Source organism: Ceratotherium simum, chromosome 2 (genome assembly GCF_057802395.1).
Source record: "Ceratotherium simum simum isolate JZ-2026a chromosome 2, ASM5780239v1, whole genome shotgun sequence".
Lineage (NCBI taxonomy): Eukaryota > Metazoa > Chordata > Mammalia > Perissodactyla > Rhinocerotidae > Ceratotherium > Ceratotherium simum.
In genome coordinates this window covers 85430994-85449373 of record NC_141901.1, presented here as the reverse complement: position 1 = coordinate 85449373, position 18380 = coordinate 85430994, and the positions used below count along the sequence as shown (strand labels likewise).

The 18380-nt window shown below is 35.8% G+C and overlaps 1 protein-coding gene and 1 pseudogene across 2 annotated transcripts in view; one reads left to right on the top strand and one right to left on the bottom strand.

Moving 5' to 3' along the window:
- PIGK (phosphatidylinositol glycan anchor biosynthesis class K) overlaps window positions 1-18380 on the bottom strand; it is a 113937-nt gene that overhangs the window by 85198 nt on the left and 10359 nt on the right. The gene's annotated exons all lie outside the window — the stretch shown is intronic.
- Window positions 5139-5812, top strand: LOC106801994 (protein tyrosine phosphatase type IVA 1 pseudogene; annotated as a pseudogene).

Here is an 18380-nt window from a genome sequence, read left to right as displayed (position 1 = left end):
GTCAACTCCATAAAGTGTCTTTCTCACTTGAATATCAGGTGAGCATCACAGTAGTTATTTAAGTCTTCACTGAGTGAGTATCAAACCAATCACTGCTAGAATCAGGACCAAAAAAATCTACACTGAAGACATACTACTATATTCCTATAAATAACGATAGCAAGTTGCTCTGTATCTTATTAAACTTAAGACAAAATCCCTCAAATACATCCAATCGATACAAGAATATGATACTTACAGCCTGGCAATCCTATACTACCATGTGTGATGACTCAACTCTCACACTTTAGTCAAGCCCCTGCAAAACCTGCATCATACAACGAAGCGTATGGTAGGTAATATGGCCTTCTCTCAACACCAAACGAAAAGAAAAAGTGAGGACTGAAACTGTAGAGAAAGTTCAGTTATACAGTGGTTATTTATATAAGTAGTTTGCACATTTGTTAAATCATGCACTCCTATTACTTAAAACAAAATGTGAAGACACACCCATATATATCGACTAATTTGTAAGTCATATGTATTTGCTACTTTAAATATATATAATAAATATTAGTGAAGCATAACTTCTTTCCTTTTTAAATTAAAAAACAAACATAAAGAAACTAATATTTTCTTCCCTTACCACTCTTTGCTATCTGATCTAAATAGAATACCCTGATCATGCTTATATAGATTTTAAAGATCATTAGTATGAAAATGAAATTTTAAAACTTCTCAAAAAAAGAAGGCATGAAACCCAATTTGAGAAACATATGTGGGGGGAAAATGGTCTAAAAAAATACTTTACCATTATTATGTTTGCCAAACACTGAAGGAACAGGTAAGCCCTGCATCAGGGCTGCTAGGCCATTCTTTACCCACTCCCTGAAATTCTTCCTTGGCCCAATAAGGAACCAGTACCCAATGGGTAAAAAAAAAAATACATTTTAAATAGATGAATAATCTTTCACCATCCTAGACCATTAGAGTGTGAAATTTCAAAAAGCATGAATTTTCATTTATGATGGACTGGTATGACCTTAATAAAACTTTTTCACTGAATGAAATTTAAATAAATTACTGTGTTGGTCAAAACATTTTTAAACCCTTCATTGAAAATTGCTATACATTCTATAGCCATGCTACTAATCAGATAGTACTACCTTAGAGCATCCTTAGCTGTCAGAGCTAGGATCACCAGGCTTATCTTCAATATCACCGTCCCAATCTAGAATAGTAGCTGAAATTAAAGCAGCAGGAGACTTCAAGAATCACAGGGATCTTTGATGCCCTCTTAAATCTCTGTTTTCTGCTCATAGATGTTGCTTTTTTTTTCCTGACAAATTATTCCACGTACTCTATAGATTATTGCTTCTGCAGCAATGGAATGACTGTTGGACCAAGCAAATTCAACAAATGTTGTTATGTAATCATTAGCTTGATGTCAGGCTTTTCTTCCTCCTTGTCTTCCATGTCTTGAGGAATCTCCAAGTTAATAAATCTTGCCACTGATGCACTATGAAACTAATCATAACAAATCTGTGAGCCACAGGTGCTAGACCATCAAGATTTTCTGAATTACTTTTAATTTGCCAAATGTCAAACAATTGGCATTACTATGCTATATGATGCCAGGTATTTTGTACTTATATTATTAGAAATAAAAACTCAAAAAACTTCACTGCAGAGACAGGAAGTCATCAGCAGCAGATATGTTACATGAGGGGACAGCTAGCTAGCTATAGGCTCATATATTTAAAGCCACATGTAGTTTAGTATAATAAGATAATAACTAACATTTATTGAGCAATTGGTATATTTCAAGCACCATATTAATAAAATAAGCACATTCCAAGCATTGTCTCATATATTATATCCAAGATATATTATTATCATCCTTATTTTACAGGTTATAAAACTGAGGCATACCGAAGTTAAGTAACATGTCCCAGGTCACATAGTTAGTAAATAGTGGAGTTTGGATTCAAACCTAGTTTGTTTGACACGAACATTTGCTTTTTTGTGCGTGTGTGAGGAAGATTAGCCCTGGGCTAACATCACTGCCCATCTTCCTCTACTTTACGTGGGACGCCTGCCACAGCATGGCTTGATGAGCATTGCATAGGTCCGAATATGGATCCAAACCTGCGAACCCCGGGCTGCCAGAAGGGGAGCATGAGAACTTAACTATTACGCCATCAGGCCGGCCCCTGAACATTTGCTTTTTACAACTCTGCTTTACCCTGAAACTATGTGAGGACATTTGAAAGGATTTAATGATGTGTTTTGTCTTATACTGATAATTTAATCAACTCAGAGGATTAAGTTAAATACATGAACTCATTACTGCTGTTCAATATTTATGGCACATAACTGACATAAAATAGGCCCTTGATATTCTAAATGGAAACATCCAGAGACCTTAGCAAACTCTCAAATTGAAGAATAGCAGTAGAGCATATAATTTCTCCTTTAAATGTAGTAAGGTATAACTGAAAATTTGAAGTGGCCACTTAAATGCAAAAATCAGAGAACAGAACTTCAAAGAGATACACAGGCTAATGTTCTAGACAGTCTCCAATCAATGCCCCCATGCCCTCGACTCTTTTCTACAGAAATGCATGGGGACTACAACCTGCTGCTGGCCCTTCTCTCACCAGGGCTTTTTAGCCACCAAGCCTGCCATTTTCACTCTCAACCAGGTGCACCCACACCGGTAGCCTACACCTAAGGCTATTGGTTTTTGTTATTTTTCCAATAATGATACGTACTGATATAGTCAGTCTCCCCAACTCAACTACTTTTATGACAAGTATCTTGGAATCTTGCTTAGTTAGCATCAGTAAAAGATTTTAAGAGTCTATATGTAACCTCTTTAGAATGCTGTAAGCAGTTTCCCAGGACTTGATAAGGCCTGAATTGCACATTTGGCCTGAAAAATATATGTTGACATCATTAATATGCCTTCTCTAGGACATTTCTATTCTCAAATGGCAAGAAAATCAAAAGGTCTCCTTAATTTTCTCTGGGCATTAAGCAAGATAGTTTAGACATTCTTTTCACTAAGAGGACTTGGATGGCTAGGCTTCTTCTGAGATATCACTTCCTCATTTTTTTAAAAATCTATTCGGCAAAGGATAAAATATAGAGACACAATACTGGTGGTGAAGAGTATTATGCCACCACTTCTGCTCTTCAATTTGATCATAAAAGTCAATTAGGACAAAAATTAAAGGGGAAAAATATAAAATGGAGATTATCACAAACAAAATGAAAGATTAACTGGAAGATAATAATAAATCTCAATTAAATGTAATTCAACAATTTATTTTTTAAAAAGCAATATAACAGTCTTCATTGACATGAATTTCATTTAACCTTTGCATATGAAATTGTATAGGCACTTACCATAATATTTTATCCAAATTATCAAATATGGATTCCACATTTCAATTAGATTATGGAAAAATAATATTAGAAGTTATGGAAAAATGGAAACAAGCTAAGATTACAGAATTAACCACTGTATTTCATTTCTAGAGAGTAAAAGAGAAAACCGGTTCAAATTCAGAAGAGACATGTTAAACAATATGGTAGAACTTCCAAAAACATATTTGAACACAGAATGTTAGTAGACAAGCAAATTAAAAATAAAAGGGAAGGTAGAGTTCTGAGTAAGGAACTTTCAAAACTTCCAGTTCTAACACAGAAGTGATGATTACTAGTATTTAAAACGTAGCCACAATGTGCTAGAGGTAACGTGGTGAGGTACAGGAAGGTGGAAACATGTATCTGTTGAGTTTACTATGTGACAGATATTGTGTTGCAGTCTTTTCAGATACTTAATTCTCACTAAATCACAACAATCCTGTGAAGACTATTGTCTCCATTCCAAAGATAAGGAAATTCAGTGAGGTCAGATCACTTGTCCCAAGTTGCATGGCTGATAAGCAGAAGAGCTGGGATTTGATTTGAAAGCCCACACAACTTCCATCCACTACTACATTCTTTGGCACAATGGAATACACTGCCTTTCACTCCAGTGCCAAGTAGTGAGCCGAGCCAAAGAAAACCTTTCATAACTTCCATACTCACATCAACAAATATTAAAGGAACATCACTTTTCCTCATCATAACCTCCTCTTAGTATTTCCATTTTCCATGGTTCAATGAAATTGATGCTTTAAACTTCATTACAAATATTTTTAAAATTTTAATAAATAAATCATTTAATTTTAGAGCTTTAAATCTGTTTTCACCTTTAAAAAAATGGAAAAATCTTCTCAAACTCTTTTTTTAATTACAATAAAACCTGACTCAGAATGCTTGGGGAATGGAATGCTCTGATTTCAACTCTTTTTCAAAACCCGAAACTGGCCTGGTGCCCTGCCAGCACCTGCACTGCCTGCACCTGCGACGGCCACCACGGCCCCTGCCCTGCAGCCACAGCCCTGCTGCTGAAGTCGCCACCACCCTGGGACCCACTGCATGATCAAGCCACAATCTCAAATGAGTAAACATATTCCTTTCTTTTTTTTTTTTTAAAGATTTTATTTATTCATTTTCTTCCCCCCAAAGCCCCAGCAGATAGTTGTATGTCATAGGTTCACATCCTTCTAGTTGCTGTACGTGGGACTCGGCCTCGCGCTGGACGGAGAAGTGGTGCCTTGGGGCGCGCCCGGGATCCGAACCCGGGCCGCCAGCATCAGAGCGCGCGCACTTAACCGCTAAGCCACGGAGCCGGCCCAACATATTCCTTTCTGTCATCACACATTTATGGAGTTTCTGAAGGACAGTGAAGATTACTGCCAAGCACAGCATGACCTTTATGAGGACAAGAGAACTGTAGAAATTCATTACTGCTCCACCAAGAAGCCATATCAAAGCAGTTCACCTGGACACAGAAGTGTTGAACTGAAATCCACAGAGCATTTTCCAGTTCTGACCTAGATGGGGTAAGCCTCAGTGCACTTCCTTTCTGTCGCTCAATATGACTGGATTGAAGATTTGCTGCTTCTTGTTAGGAGGTTCATTTCATTTCCTGTTCTTCCCAACTTTATATCGGAAGCACTGAGAATTTCAAGTGGAGTATGTTGAGTGAAGTTTCTTTACATCATTTCTGTAGTCAATGTTTCTAAATTTTTTCATAACCCTAATTAGTATTTTTTTAACTATATTAACATAGCTTGAATGAACTGCTCAACTCCCATGGAAGTCACATACAAGAACATATTTCTTATTATACATAATCCAATCTATGAGACCTTAAACAAAGTTATTGACAAACTTAAGAAGTAAGGAGTTACCACAACAGCAAGAGTATGTGAAGCAATGTGTGACATTGCTCTTAGGGAAACAGAAGGCATCCATGCTCTTGACAGGCCTTTAGATGAAGGTGCACCACCATCTAACCAGATTGTCGACCACTGATTAAGTCTTGTAAAAATCAAGTTTTGTGAAGAACCTGGTTGTACTGCTGCTCATTGTATTGCAGGCCTCGGGAGAGCTCCCGTGTTTGTTGCCCTCACATTAATAGAAGGTGGAATGAAACATGAAGACGAAGTACAGATCATAAGACAAAAGCAGCATGGAGTTTTACCATCAAGCAACTTTTGTATTTAAAGAAGTATCACTCTAAAATGTGTCTGTGCCGCAAAGACTTCAATGGTCAATAGAACTAGGGTGCCTGATGCTACTGTCTTGGAAAAGAATTTCTTTAAAAGTTCAGATAGGACCTAATTTCTTGTACATATTAGCCAAGAAGTTGGCTTGGTGAATAAGTCTAATATTTTATAGGAGTATTGAAAAGCAGTTTTACCAGATTACATGCCTGACAGAATCTCTATGTTTGGGTTAAAATCAACCTATTTGGACACTTAGCAAAAGATTCTTGCTGTTCAGCACTTAAAATTTGCTTATCATTGGTACCAGCTGACCTTTCCTGAAATCCTGCAGTACTGAGTTATAAGTCTTCTTTAAATCGACTCCCATGCCAGAATCTTACCAAGACATAAGAAATTTAGACAGATTAGGTAACGAAATATCCAGTATAACACTTTCGTATGTTAGTATCACATAGAATTAAACCCCTAAGAACTATGAACACTAGAACTTATGCGGGTTATTCCTTCAGTCATTTCAAACATTGAAAGCTGGGCCAATATGGTTACTTGCTTGCTCACTTTACGTTTACATTTCCCACATTCATACCAGTATTTTTGTTAGACTTTTACCAAGTCGTACAGGCACCATTTAATATTTTTCTATAAATCTCATTTTGTGCTGTGACGGAAAACCTCCATTTTGAAAATCTACACTGTACAGAAGCACATCTTTAATATTTAATGTCTCTAAGCAAAAAAGCTTTACAGTTAAGTTAATGTTTGCACTTTTGGGTACAACTTAACAGGGAGGACCTGAAAAGGAATGGGAGGAGGTTATTAAATATTTCTAGTAAGATATTGACTTTTGTCTTGTGAAGAATATGTAGAATACGCTCTTTAATTTAGCAGATATTTTTTAAAGGTAGAGAGGCTTTGTTATTGTAGCTAAAACAATTCTTAATCATAAAATTTTTGACATTTTCTTACTTTTCCATACCTACTGGAAGTTGTTTACCAGCTATTATTTTTGTTTGAAGTGTGCTTTTTTAACTTCTCTTCCCAACCTCCCTTGCAAAAAAAGAAGTGGGTTTTTGCTAGAGAACTGAGCAGACATCTAATTTTTATATGCCTTTTGAGTTGTGTAACTCAGTATTTGGATACTTGATACTTTTATTATGTAATTGATCAAATGGTGATGCGTATTAATGTTAGTTCAACCATATATTTATACTGTCTTGTAATGTGTGGTTATAGTTCTGTGGGAGAAATAATTTGTCAGTGTTCATCAGCTTGTAAAAACCTAGTGCAAGAGATAAACATCTAAATAGATAAATGCAAAGAAAAAAGACAATACCTAGACTACTTTCTTGAATAAGTATAATCTACTATACAACAATCCTTATCAGTACATCAAAGCTAACATTTGAATATCTATTTTTATTAAATATAACAATATAGATCGAATTAGATGAAGTCCAAGAAATAGATTTTACTTGCCCAGAATAAACCTAAAATATATTTATAGAACAAGCTCCCTAATAAGATCTTATTTGATTGTCCTTTGGTTCAAGTAAGGTGGAGAAAAACTGACAGTTTAGGTAAATTAAGTTCTGACTTATATGGATTTCACTTTCTAAAATATCTGAATTTCACGATTTGAAGCCTTGGAGATGGATATACTCTTAAACATAACAATGGGTGGGCATAAGGATTTAACGTCAGGGTACCTTTTACTGAACTGAGTATGTCCTACTCATGCTCAGGTCAAATTCTTGGAAATCATTAATATTAAACTCTGTGAAATATCTTTTCTCCAAAGAAATCAAATTATGTTCACAAATGTTAATTTCACTTATCCTTTTCACAACCCTGAAAGAGTCAGATATAAGATGACAGAGAATGACAACACTGTTTCTATCAATTCTCCATTAGAAGTCCTCAGGCCTTTCTTGGAAATACTTATTATTATCACCACTTTCCGTGGTGAAATGTCAAGTTGAGTCCGACTTATTTTGAGGTCACTCCCACTGCCACCACCCAAGCGCTTACATTTTTTCTTGGAGGCTATTGTTTACTCCCCTGCCTTTTCTCTTCCCTGTGTCCCCACTTCAGTTGACATTATACAAATCGGCAAGTGTATTCTAAACACCATAGGCTCTCAATACAGATTTGTTGGTTGGAAAAGGGAAGAAGGAAAGAAAGGAAGAGAAGAAGTAAACTAAATTAGCGTGTATTCCACCCCTACCTCCCACCAGCTGTCTTTCTTCCTTCCTATTTCTCAGACCAAGCCAGCACCTATCCTAAGTCATATGACCTCAAATGCATCAGGCTCCTTTTATTGGTTCTCCAATATTTTTCAACCTAGTTTAGAAAGAATTAGTATCATAAATGGAAGAGTCAATGCAGAGACCTAAGAACCCCCAAATTAATTTTAATCCCTCTCTTCCTATTTTTACTTTTCCTTTCTTCTGACATTTTCCCCCAACTTATAAATTCCTTGTCTCAAAATCAAAAAATCTGTCTTGGTTCTAAATCCCCGTAGTCTATGCTCCGCTTCTCTTTCTTTCTCAGTCAACATCCTCCAGTCACTTTTTCTATTTCTTTGTTTCCCATTAACTCTTCAGACTACTGTAATCATAATTCTACTCACCTGGTTCAAAAGAACTTGAGTGCACCTCCTATATGACATTTCTCTAGTTAACACTGTTGGCTATTCCCTTGTCAAACTCCTCTTGGTTTCCATGATGCCTCACTTTTCCAGCATTCCAAATACTTCTTCTCTGCCACACCCACCAGGTGTCTTCTTGATAGGAACCAGTAAACATTCAAACTCACAAAATAACCAAATTTGGCATCAAATTCAGTTACAAGGATTTAGAATAGGAAATAATATTTGCCATTAAAACAGTGTGGTAGGCTTAATGTTGGCCCCCAAAGATGTCCATGTTCTAATCCCCAGAACCTGTGAATATGTTACTTTTAAAGGTAAAAGGGACTTTGCAGATGTGATTAAGTTAAGGATCCTGAGATGGGGAGATTATCCTGGATTATCTGGGTAGGCCCAATGTAATCACGAGGGTCCTTATAAGAGGGGTACAAAGGGTCAGAGTCAGAGAAGGTAATGTGACAGCAGAAGCAAAGAGGAAGAATGAGATGTGAAAACTAAAGAAGAGTCATTGAAGATATTATGCTGCTGGCTTTCAAAATGGAGAATAGGGCCATGAGTCAAGGAAAGCAGACAGCCTCTAGAAGCTGGAAAAGGCAAGGAAACTGATTTTTCCCTAGAGCCGCCAGAAGGAACACAGACCTGATGACCCATTGTGGACTTCTGATCTCCAGAACTAAACTGCATTATTTTAAGCCACTAAATTTGTGGCAATTTGTTACAACAGCAATAGGAAACAAATATAGGCAGTATTAGGCAAGCCCTTCCATGGGAGTACCCTCATAACAAGCTACAGAGAGGTACACACAACTGTCCAGGACTCTCTCTTTCAAGTCTAAGAGGCTATAGCTGATACTGTGGTATAAGTGTATGTATATATGTATGTAATCCTCCCAAGCTATTCTCTTTGGTCCTTCAGGTGACAATTCAGATATGAGGGAATGAGACTTATATGGGCGGGCAGAATATCCACTTTGGCTTAGAAGCCTCATGCCCCACTGGAGTCAATACCTTATGCAATAACTCCATAGACATAGTTTTCAGGGTCCCTAAAAGGAACCAGCCCAATTACAAGAATCAACACACTCAGGGAAACCCCAAGGTATGGCTTTCTCCTCAAGTATTTATGATTTATTTATCCCGGTCCATTTGTAGTTATCTAATCAATAAGAGAACATTTTTACCATAAGCAATGTTGCCTACCTTTATCAGCTATCCAAGGAAACAGAGTTACAAGGTGAACAAAAGTCAAATTCTTTTGTAGAAGGAAAGGGTTTTGTTAACCCTTTACCCATACCTTAATTTATTCTAGTTAGGCTGTCTTAACTATAAAGAATCACTAAAGTGAGTTCAAACAGGGAGGATGAATATTAGAATGGCACACAATTTTATGGAAATTCAAGAATAATGCCTTACAAAGACTAGAACTCAAAAGTAGTTTTAGATATATCAACACAAAAAAATTGTAGAATATTATGGATTCCAGCACTTTGCCACTCATGTGACTCAGCTATTCTGCAAGCATCTGCTTCTTTCTCCTTTTCCTACTAATAGGCATATTACTCCTATCTCGTCTGTACACAAGCAACTCATGCCTCACAATGACTCAACTTACAAACCTCCACCTTTTTATGACCTTTCTTATGGTAATTAATACTGTCACAGTAATAATAAAACTAGTATTTAGGATCATTAAATTAACGTCAAGTCAGATGATGCTAGGCCAATGCAATCAAAGTAATCAGAAAACATGACAGACTGATTCAAGAGATTGTGGAGTGACGCAAGGGAACAGGGAGCTGGGAATTACTCCCAACCAGATTGATGAACCAACAAGATTCACCACATGTAAGTACTGTTTCCCCATCTTACCAACAGGGCTCTAAGGCTGAGAAAGATTAAATAATTTGTTCCAGATCAAAAAAACTAGCAGTGATTTTCTCAGGCCATTTCCAGGTTTCCTGAAGACCTAATGATACAGAAGGAAGTAAAACATGTAAGTACGAACCTCAGGCACAGCAAAGAGCTGCCTTATGTGATGGTAGGTAAAATTCTGAGTGACAATGTGGCCCTTCCCCTAGTGACTGTTCTGGATTCCTCTGACCTGGCTGGTTTCTCCCTTTCTGCAGGCTGCACCAACTGCCAAACTCAGGATCACCACGGTGAGAAACTAGGGAAATAGAGGGGAGCAGTAGCCACTTACTCATATCCTTATCTCATATTTCCTTTGCATTGCTTCTTTGTTGGTTTGGAAACAATCTGAAGCAAAAGCAACATAAGTCATCATTCCTGCCCATTTCTGAAACTAAACTAGACTTTGTAGTCTGGCCTAACTCAAGAACAGAGTCACCATGCTGTGCATTACATCCCCAGGACTTATTGATCTTATAACTGGAAGTTTGTACCTTTTGATCAGCTTCACTCATTTCTCACACCCGTTAATCCTCACCTCTGCCAACCACCAATCTGTTCTCTGTATCTACAAAGTTCAGGGGTTTTTTAGATTCCAAATATGTAAGATTATACAGTATTTGTCTTTCTCTGTCCGACTAATTTCTCTTAGCATAATGCCCTCAAGGTCCATCCATGTTGTCACAAATGTCAGGATTTCATTCTTTTTTGGCTGAATAATATTCCATTGTATATACATGCACCACATTTTCTTTATCCATTCATCTGTCCATGAACACTTACGTTGTTCCACGTCTTAGTTATTGTAAATAATACTGCAAAGAACATGGAGGTGTAGACATCTTTTCGAGTTAGTGTTTTTGTTTCCTTAGGATAAATACCCAGAAATGGAATTGCTGGATCATATGGTAGTTCTCTTTTTAGTTTTTTGAGGAACCTCCATACTGTTTTCCATAGTGGCTGCACTAATTTACATTCCCACCAACAGTACACAGGAATTCCCTTTTCTCCATATCCTCACCAACACCTGTTGTCTTTTTGATAACAGCCATTCCCACAGGTGGGAGATGATACCCTATTGTGGTTTTCATTTGCATTTCCCTGATAATTAGTGATGTTGAGCATCTTTTCATGTACCTCTTAGTCATATGTATATCTTCTTTGGAAAATGTTTATTTAGATAATTTGCTCATTTTTCAATTGGATTGTTTGCTTTTTTACTATGAGTTATATGAGTTCTTCATATATTTTGGATATTAACCCCTTACCAGATACATGATTTGCACATATTTTCTCCCATTCAGTAGGTTCCCTTTTCATTTTGCTGTTGGTTTCCTTTGCTGTACAGAAGCTTTTTAGTTTGACGTAGTCCCACTTGTTGATTTTTGCTTTTGTTGCCTTTGCTTTTGGTGTCAAATCCAAAAAATCATCAGCAAGACCAATGTCAAGGAGCTTACTGCCTATGTTTTCTTCTAGGAGTTTTATGGTTTCAGGTCTTACTTTCAAGTCTTTAATCCATTTTGAGTTGATTTTTGTGTATGGTGTACATTAGTAGTCCTGTTTCATTCTTTTGCATGTGGCTGTCCAGTTTTCCCAACACCATTTATCTAAGAGACTGTCCTTTCCTCATTGTATATGCTTAGCTCCTTCGTTGTAAATTAATTGACCATATATGCGTGGGTTTACTTCTCGGCTCCTGATTCTGTTCCATCGGGCTATGTGTCTGTCTTTATGTGAATATCATACTGCTTTGATTACTATAGCTTTGTAATATAGTTTGAAATTAGGAAGTGCGACACCTCCAGATTTATTCTTCTTTTTCAAGGTTGCTTTGGCTATTTGGGGTCTTTTGTGGTTTCACACAAATTTTAGAATTGTTTTTTCTATTTCTGTAAAAAATGCCACAGAAATTTTGATAGGGACTGAATTGAATCTGTAGGTTGCTTTGGGTACTATGGACATTTTAACAATATTAATTCTTCCAATCCATGAACACGGAACATCTTTCCATTTACTTGTGTCTTCTTCAATTTCATTAATGCCTTATAGTTTTCAGTGTATAAGTCTTTTACCTCCTTGGTTAAATTTATTGCTAGGTATTTTACTGTTTTTGATGCAAGTGTAAACGGGATTGTTTTCTGAATTTCTTTTTCTGATAGTTCATTATTAGTGTATTGAAACACAACAGATTTTTGTATATTGATTTTATATCCTGCAACTTTACTGAATTCGTTTGTTCTAACAGTTTTCTGGTATAGTCTTTATGGTTTTCTATATATAATATCATGTCATCTGCAAATAGAGACAGTTTGACCAACAGCTTGTACTCTTAAACACTATGCTAACTGCCTCCCACCTAAATTGTGATTTCCTTACATTTACACAGTCCTTTGAAGCACCTGAATTTTAAATTGGTTTATAATTGATTTTAAAGCAATCATTTAACAAGGTTATTTAACAAGGCCATCACAAATACTCAGGAAACAAAGTTACTGCACATTCTGATGTAAATACTAGATATAAGATGCAATAGGTTCACTTATTGGAGGTGCCAACGTGAAAATAAAAATAATTTTCTGCGTTATCTTCAAATTGAGATAGATGGACAATGAAAAAGCTCATAATAGGAGAAAGCTCTGAAGATAGGCTATTGTAATTTGGGCAAGATTATTAGATTATCGTTTACAGTAGTAAATCAAGTATATTAAGTTATCATGCAAACACCAACTTCATAAGGCATATCAATATTAACTTTATTTTCAATTATTTGCTTTCACTTATCCTTTTTCTTCACTGTTTCACTTATTTATACTGATGAATTGGGCAACATAGCATAATATAACCACTATACCAGGATTCTAGCATTAGGTCTGCCACCACACCATTGTTGACCTTAAACATCACTTTACCTCTCAGGAACACATTTTTCTCATGTGTGATATAACAGATTTCTCTGGACTACTAATTTTGAGGTCTTTAAAGACAATTTTTATCCCAAAATTTTCAAATATGAAAAGTTTTGAAGATTAAAAACACTTTTTTATGGTACAGAGATCTGAAAGGAAGAAAACTGTCATTTTTTGTAGATTTTATGGCTACCAAAAAAAGAGAATTTATATTCAAATTATTAAAATTAATAAGAGTTCAGCAAGTTGCTAGAACAATATACGAAAAACAACTGCATGTGCAACAGAAGTAAGAAAATGTATTTTTTAAAAGGTACCACTTCCAATACCTAAGACAACTAAAAATTCTACCAAAAATGTTTATGGAGAGAAATTAAAAATTTTAGAACTTAAGTGAAAGCTGTTAAACACATAATTAAATGGAGATACATCTTATTCATAAATTGAAACATTTAATACCATGAAGAAGCCCATTCTCTCTAAATTAATCTGAAACTCACTGCAATGCAAATCAAAGTCCCAACAGGCCTTTAAGAACTTGACAAGCTGATTCTAAACTTAACATGAAAGAACAAGATCCAAGAATAGCCAAGACAATTCTAAAGAACAAAGGCAAGGAAATCAAGTTACTGGATATGAGGATGGTGTCAGTAATGAAGACATTGTGTTTGTGATGAAGGAATAAGCTTCTCTCCCTTCTTCAACATCCCAAAACCTTCCTATCAATTTACAAATCAATAAAGAAATTTCCCCTTTGCTCCATAAAACCCTTCAAGGTCTTCTTAGTCTTGCAAATGGGTCCTGCTTATTACCTAAACATAACAGCAGGAGGGCAGTGGGTGGGCAACATGCTCCCTTTACCTTAGTCAGTATTCTCCTTCTTAGAGCACATTTCGACTTCTTAACTATTCTAAATGTTTCCTTATTCCAGATATTATACCCCTCACCAGGAACATCATGTAGAGTGGCAGACAGATCAGCTGCCAATGTGAGAATAAAATGACAGATTGTTCAGAATACATAAGTATCCATAATCAAACACTGTTATTTATATTTTTACAGAGTATATGAGAAAAAACTGTTGAGAAGTGACAGGAGACAAGAAGCAGAACATTCAAAGGCATGAGTTAATATTATCTTGACAATATGATAATACATTGCAAATTATTTACAAAGCATATTTACTACATTTTGTCCCTTTGTTCATTAAAAATGAGGCAAAATCATAAAATAAAAATAGTCATAGAATAAAATTTTAAATATATGTTTAATTATTTAGAAAATTTTATAAATTATTGTAATGGTTTAAAAGAATCACTCAGTGACCTCCCTGTACAGAGTACTCTACAAAGTTCTACATAATGACACAAAGGAAAGAACGATATACGGGTAGGAAAGGAGAGCACAGAGGACATTCTAAGTCTTCTAGGTGGGATAAATGATTAAAAAAAAGTAGAAATAGAAGTAACTAATATTATGCAGTAGATGTCATAACAAATCAACAAATGAACATAATAAGTTGGAATTAACAAAGCAGTAGTTAAAGACTGAAGGCTAGTTGAAAATTTTGAATTTTTTAGAGACGCAACAGAGTCACTGCAGGTTCTTGCCCGTGGGAGTGAAAAGACAAAAGCAGTGTCTGAGAAAAATAATTCTGACAGCTGCGTGTAGGATGAGTTGGAGGGAGAAACAGACTAGAAACGGGGAATCAATAGCGACAAAGCTGTTGAAGTACAGAAGCACATTTTACAGCTACAAAGTATGATGGAGTACAGAAGCATGAAGTACATAAAGCCTGACATAATGAAGACAGACAACAGTAAAAACTATGGAAAAAATAAGAAAATGAGAAAATAGGAGAGGCATTTCTTATATTTATTAAATTAATATTAACTATTTTCGTAACACCCGAACTACATTCTACCTGTACATATACATCTTTGAATTTAATAAAAGCTATTACATGATCAATGTGCATAATTATACCAACCTCTACAGGATTGTCATAAGAATAAAAAGAGATAATGTTATTATATTAAAAGAATTCTCTAATTGTAAACGCTACATAAATATTTACTGTTGTAATTTCTTAGGGAGGAGATAGCTATGATATAATAGAAGTGCTCCAGCCATAAAGTCAGAAGACCTGAATTCAAATTCTGGTTCTACTATTTAGTGGTACCTCTAATGGACCTTAAGCAGGTCATCTAACCATTCTGAGTTACCATTTAAATATGTAAAATGGGAAAAAGCAATCTCTCATAAAGACCACAAGGAAGAAACGAAATAATTCACTATAAAATCAGTAACATAGTATCTGAATTACGGTGGATAGGGAACACGTGTTGCGGAGGAGGAGGCCGGAAGTTAAGTCCATTGTGGCTGACCTGATTGCAGAGAAAGCCACAAGCATTTTCAAAGAACCATAAGAACCATGTCCTTCTCCATATTTTAATGAGAAATTATACAAGAAAATTCTGAATATCTTCTTACTTCTCCACCTTAGACAATGCCCTCTTATGTATAAGATCTAATCCATAGCAGCATAAAGAGCAACAGTCAAAAGCTATATTACCAATGTGATTTTAAAAACAATAACAACAGGCAATTAGTGATTTTTTTCCTTTTTAATTTACAGAAACATTACCAGAATTCACATTTCTAATTCTAATATTTATTACCTGAGAAAAAAATTAAAAGGGACAAGGGACCCAGAAAAAGTACATCCCAAGAGAACTTAAATAGCAGGAAGGTAGACAATAAGTAAAGTTGACATTAACTTGTCTTAGGCAAGACTCTTACGAACTTCTATCTGATAGAAAGAAATGAATTTGAAGTTCTCTGGTGAGATCACCCCCACCCATGGATCCCTAAAGTAGAAGTTAGGAAATAGTTTATAAAATCAACTACAGAGCACTTTTAGCTCGGTGTGGTTTGAGAAACAAGATTTAAAGAGAATATAAATAAGCAGTATTCATAAATATTTCCTTTCTAGCCTAGACCAATCAGGTTCCACTCAGCTAGAGGTCTTTAGCTTACTATTCATTCATGCATTCAACTCTGCACAATATACTAAAGACTGCATTGTGCGGAATATAAACATAGCATCAGAACCAGCCTTGAAGAAATAAGATCAATACAGACAAAAAGTACCTTGATAGAAGTATAAATAAAATATTATTTCTGCAAGAAGGACCAAGAAAGCTTTAGGGAATGCATGAATTAAATTTGGGCAGAGGAAAACTAGAAAGGAGGGAGGAAGGAAAAACTACAGGTGGAAGGACTGGTGGGAGGAAATGACAGAGGCCAACGCAGGGACTTCTAAGAGGGAATTGGCTGGAGCGTGAGGAATTGAAATTAACTATCAGAATACCAGATATGGGACAGGACTGCAAAAGCCCTGAGTACCAGCATGAGGAATGTGAACTTTATTTTGCATACACTAAGAGTTTATGCATAAGAGGAGATGAAGACTAAAATTAGGAATTTAATTAGGAATTAGGAATTTAATTTAAATTAGGAATATTAATCTCACATAACGATTAAAATACAGAGTAAGAGAAAAAAATAGAATCAGAAAAGCTGCTGGATTTAACTACAGAAATAGATAGTTTATCAGACAGGGATCATTACAAAAACTCACATCCCCCCAACTTGTAGTAGATCTAAATCATCTTTTAAGAAAAATTGTATACACATTTAACTCCATAACCAATCTTGTGCACTCAGCCAAAAAAAAAAAAAAAAGAGGAGAATCTCCCCCACCCGAATACTCAATGCATTTATTCCCCAAAATAAACACGAGATGGGAGCTATGACTCTACATTCCCTCAGTCAGTCTCAATTCCCATGTGCCTCTCACAGCATGAGCATCACAATTCCACATGTTCCCTACTCCTAAGTAAGCCACCTTATCAAGTGTTCCACCAAAGAAAAAGAAAAGGAAAACAATGATCTGCTCTAGCCCTGGAGGAAAAACTGGCTGTGTTAGACTTGATGAAAGACAATACCATATTATACTTTATGTGCTATTTAAGAAACTTTCAAGAATAATTTTGGCTCAATTTTTGCTTCACATACTGACTTTAGAATCTAACCCCTGCTTAAGGCCTCTTTTCCGCATCTCAAGCATATTAAGCATATTGGAGGTAGTGAAACAGGGATTTAGTCCAAAACAATTATTTGAGGGCAGAAAATTTCCTAGAAATAGTGAAATGTTTCAGCAAGCTAAAACCAGGCAAATAAACAAAATCTCTGAGGGTGGGTACAGTTATAGAAAGCCTGGTTACAGAGTAGAAGACACCTATCCTCCATGGAACTTAGGTATGAAAACGATAACAGTCAAGCTGGCGGGCAATTATGAAGATCTTATGAGCATGTCTTTTTATTTTCCTCCATAATCATTAAAATCACTTTTCCCTGAGTCAATATTTTGAAATGGTATTATAGAATTCTGGCAACCCATTTATTAAAATGTCTTTTATACCAAATCCACATTTGCTAAAAACTAAACTACCACAATTTAAGAGATAAAAATATTTTTACTTTTAAAGTAAAAAATTGTATTTGCTTTGCCTAACTGATAAAGTATTTCTAAGTCACGTGTTTATTTATTCAATACCTACAGAGCACCTTCTATGGTGCTAGCCACTGTGCTAGGTGCTGGAAGTATAAAGTGAAAGGAAATATAATCCTTGTTCCCTTCAAGGCATTTACAATCTAATGAAGGAGACATACTATAATTAGTAAAATCATGTTATAATCAAAGTATACACAGGACAGACACCACAGAAGCAAAAAAGGGGGTCAGGAAATGCTTTTTTGAAGAAGTATCAGAGTAAGGTGAATTTGGAAGATCACGTAAAACTTAAAGCTGTGCTTCAAACTTGCTTGTGCATCAGACCCACGTACAGAGCTGATGCCTAGGCCTCAATTCAGCTCTAGTGAATTAGAATCTCCAGGAGTGAAGCCAAGAAATCGGTATTTTTAACATGCACCACAAGTGATTCAGAATGACAGCCAGGTTTAGGTAGCAGTGAGCCAGAAGCACAGATAACCACGCTAGGCAGAGAGAACAGCTCAAGTGGACGGAGTGTGTGAAATACAGACAGAAGATCAGAGAGAAATCAAAACAAGAGCAGTGACATAACTAATGTGACATTTCAAACAGGATCGATGGAATTGATGTGAAATTCCAAAAGAAAAGTCAATCATTTGTGTCATGGATTTTAGTAAATGATTTGTGACACGAACTAATTTCTTACTGAAGCATATGCGAAAACTAAATGCAAATACTTTGCATTTCAAATAAAG